The sequence below is a fragment of the Arachis ipaensis genome, chromosome B03 (genome assembly GCF_000816755.2).
Source record: "Arachis ipaensis cultivar K30076 chromosome B03, Araip1.1, whole genome shotgun sequence".
NCBI lineage: Eukaryota > Viridiplantae > Streptophyta > Magnoliopsida > Fabales > Fabaceae > Arachis > Arachis ipaensis.
In genome coordinates, this window is record NC_029787.2 from 2,948,347 (window position 1) to 2,952,919 (window position 4,573).

Below are 4,573 nucleotides of genomic sequence, written 5' to 3' on the forward strand. Positions count from 1 at the left end.
AATATTGAGTTGTATATTCATATTATTACATATTATATATAATCGATTAAAAAATATTGTGATATTAATTTATCCATATAAAAAATGTTAGAAATTAACACTTTTAGTATGAGAAATAAAAGATTAACTAATATTAATTGAAATACAAAATAAAATAAAATAAAATTATTGATCACCTAACTTCATATATATTACTTCTGTATTTTTGTCCAGATAATAGGAAAGACCCAGTTGATTACATACCTGGAGTAAAAACAATTGAACCAAATAAAAGATCTAGTGTCATATCTTCAAGATGATGATGCAACCACATGGCTGCACCAATTAATTTTTGCAGCCTTCAATGATGTTAGAGGTGCAGATTTTGTTTTATGCAACACGGTGCAAGAGCTAGAGCCACAAGTCATAGAAGTCCTACAATCTTATAAACCATTCTACGTTATTGGACCCATTTTCCCACGTGGCTTCACCAATAATGCCACCGTGGCAACTAGCTTATGGTCCGAGTCTGACTGCACCCAATGGCTCAACTCCAAGCCTCATGGTTCGGTTTTGTATGCATCTTTTGGAAGTTATGCCCATATCACAAAAACGGCCCTTTGGGAAATTGGAAATGGGCTTTTGCTTGGCAATGTGAGCTTTATTTGGGTGCTTCGGCCCGATATTGTGAGCTCGAACGATGTCGATCCGCTGCCCGTTGGATTTGAAGAGGCAGTTCATGGCCGTGGGATGATCATACATTGGTGTAGTCAAACCCAAGTGTTGACTCACCCTGCTATTGGAGGGTTTTTGACACATTGTGGTTGGAATTCTATATTAGAAAGTATTTGGTGTGAGGTTCCGTTATTGTGTTTTCCTCTATTGACCGATCAATTCACTAATCGAAAATTAGTGGTTGATGATTGGAAGATTGTGATTAATTTGATTGATAATCAAATGGTTGTCACTAAAGAAGAGATGTTGAAGAATATCAACCATTTCATGGATGAAAAAATAAGGAACCAATTGAAGGCCACAATGGGAGGCATCAAGAAGAAGTTGGAGTATGCGTTGGGTCCCGGTGGATCTTGTGAGAAGAATATGGAATGCTTTGTCAAGGAGTTGAATGCCAAAGCCAACATTCCAAGTGCTTCCACCGATTAATTAGTTCAAAGTGCTTCCATGCATCTTGTTCTTGGCTATTAAATAATTCAAAAGCACCAAATTGTTGTATTATTTACTTAGCTTCTTTCTACTTTTGTTTTATAAAGTTAAAGTGTTAATAAAAAATAGGAAAAGTCTAGGGGATTAGCAGTTTTGTTGAATTTTGGCCAGCATGTAACCAGCAGAGAAATGTGAGTCATTGGATGAAATTTCACACCAATCTCACACCATTAGATCATCATTGATAGCTATTTGATGGCTACCAATCACAAAAGTTGCTGCTCCCTAGCATTGTTCTAAAAAATATTATGTGTGCTCAATAAATTATTCATTAAATCAATATATATATATATATTAGTGATGAGTGATTTAATATCTATTTTTTTTGTACATTTAAAATATAGACCACTTATTTAATTTTAAATCATGATATGAATAATATTATTTTTTTTACAAAATGTTTAATTTTTTTATTTATAAAATGTACGTATTTTTTTAGCAAGATTAAAATAACATGTAGTTTTTTGGTGACTAAAATAACATGTAGTTTAAGGAAAAGTCTAGGGGGTCAGCAACTTTGTTAAATTCTGGCCAACATGTAACCAGCAAAGAAAAGTGAGCCATTGGATGAAATCTCACACCAATCTCACACCACTAAAACCATCATTGATGACTATTTGATGGCTACAAATCACAAAAGTTGCTGTTCTCCTAGCATTCCTCGTAGTTTAATTACTGACCAAAATACTCATCAATATAATAATAATAAAAAATATATATTATTATTGTTTTCTCTTTTTTATATAGCCAGCATCATGATACATATCATGTGCCTAATAATAAACTCCTTTCTAACTAAAATCTCATCAAAATTCAAAACACACGAAAACAAACCAAAGTAACACTAGCCATTTTCTTTCCATGGCAACACACCAAGGTCCTCATCACCATGCCCTACTCTTCGCCTATCCACTCCAAGGCCACGTCATCCCGGCGGCCAACCTCGCCATCAAGCTCGCATCCCGGGGTTTCGTCGTCACCTTTGTCAACTCACACTACATCCACTACCAAATCACAAAATCCAATTCTTCTTCATCTCCTAACGGTGATGAAGAAGAAAATATGTTCGCGGCCGCACGAGAGTCAGGCCTGGACATACGGTACACTACCGTGTCTGACGGCCTGCCCGTGAGCCACGACAGATTTGGCAACCTCCACCAGTTCCATGCGGCAATGTTGCACGTGCAATCAGCACACGTTGAGGAACTGGTGGAGAATGTGGTGAAGAATTCAGTGCCCCCAGTGAGTTGCTTGGTTGCAGACACGTTCTTTGTTTGGCCATCTGCCATAGCTAAGAAGTTTGGCCTTGCTTAGGTGTCGTTCTGGACAGAACCTGCTTTGGTTTATAGTCTCTACTATCATTCCGATCTTCTTGCAAAGAATCGTCACTTTGCTTGCAATGGTAATTAACTAAGTAAAATCATTCATCATACTTTATTTTTTTTAATTTCCTTAGCATATTTTTTAATTCGTCATATTGAATATATATAATCAAACACTGCTCTATTTTTGCTGCGTTGATGATGATGATTGTCATGGTTTTTTTGTTCTTTCAAAAGGCCTGAGATGATACATAAAAATATATGAATGATTACATCTTTTTTTTTTTTAATTTATGATGAGTATACTATAAAGACAATGAGAAATTTCAGTTCTATTAGCTGATCAACAATATGGGTTTTGCTAAGGAACAATTTTTTTTTCTTTAACTAACAATCAGTTAATAAAACAAGTGATAAAAAAATATTAAAGAAAAGAAAGAGAATTTTGAAAAACAAAAATAGAGATATTGACTGATTGTGGCTTTAAGAAATTAGTTTCAATCCTTTTCTCCAACAATATTTTAGTCAAAATAGACACAATATATTGGTTTAAAAAAAGTTTGTTATTTAATACATATTAATTAAAAAATATTAATCTATTTGATTTGATTAAAATTAAATATTAATGTATTTATATATAAATATATGTAGTTTAACTTATTTTAAATATATATTTATATTTTAATATGTATTTTATATTAATATTTTTGTAATTAATTTTAGTGTACAACTAACTAGCATGATGATCGGTATAAATATATAAGTTCAAAAAGCTAAGGAAACATATAACACCACATAAACTTAAGAGTACAATAAGCACTTACATAGCGAGGTCGTAATCTATTTGTCTTTACCACTTTTCACATGCATCTTTTCTATTTTTTGTTTTGTCTCTTTGTAATTATGTTCGTTAACTTCATTCCTTTAATTTATATGAACACTTCCCAGTTCACATGTGGTGCATTATTGCCAACTCTTACGTGTATTATTAATCATTTCTTTATATTGAAAAAGTATTTGACCATTTAATTTTAAGAAAAAAAGGTACTTTTTGTTTTGTTCAGACATGAGGAAAGATTCCATTGACTACTTACCTGGGGTGGAAACAATTGATCCAAAGGACCTAACATCATATCATCAAGAATCAAAAGACACATCTACAATGTTCCACCAATTAATTTCTGCTTCCTTCGTTGATGCTAAAGGTGCAGATTTTGTGCTATGTAACACAGTTCAAGAGCTAGAGCCGACAGTCATAGCTGCATTACAAACTTTTAAGTCATTCTATGCAATTGGGCCCATTTTTGCACCTGGGTTCACCAATACCACCATGGCCACTAGCCTATGGTCCGAGTCAGACTGCACCCAATGGCTCAATTCCAAGCCTCAAGGTTCGGTCTTGTATGCTTCTTTTGGTAGCCTAGCCCATATGACAAGAAGGGTACTTGAGGAAATTGCAAATGGGCTTTTGCTTAGCAATGTGAGTTTTGTTTGGGTCCTTAGGCCCAATGTTGTGGGCTCGGTCAAGGTTGATCCGCTGCCCGTCGGATTTCGGAAGGCGATTTGTGACCGTGGGATGGTAATACCTTGGTGTAGTCAAACCCAAGTCTTGGCCCACCCTGCTATTGGAGGATTTTTGACTCATTGTGGTTGGAATTCTATATTAGAAGCTATTTGGTGTGAGGTTCCATTGTTGTGTTTCCCTTTGATGTCTGATCAGTTTACCAATAGAAAACAAGTGGTGGATTATTGGAAGGTTGGGATTAATTTAAGTGATCGAACGGTGATTACAAAGGAGGAAGTCTCGAAGAATGTTAGCCGTTTGATGGGCGGACCTTTAGGAGACCAACTAAAGACTACAGGCAAAGAGATCAAGAAAAAATTGGAAGAGGCATTGAGCCCTAGTGGATCTTCAGAGAAAAATATGGAATACTTCATCAAAGATCTAAATACCAAATCCCATGGCCAATGAGCTTTGATCAATTTTCTTAAATAATTAACCAATTATGTATTATTATATTTTTTTAGTTTAATTTTAATATATTTAT

General features: G+C 34.6%; 2 pseudogenes; both read left to right on the forward strand.

The window, feature by feature from the left end:
• Nucleotides 1–1,264, forward strand: part of LOC107632375 — a 3,857-nt pseudogene extending 2,593 nt beyond the window's left edge.
• LOC107634121 lies at nt 1,988–4,518 on the forward strand (annotated as a pseudogene).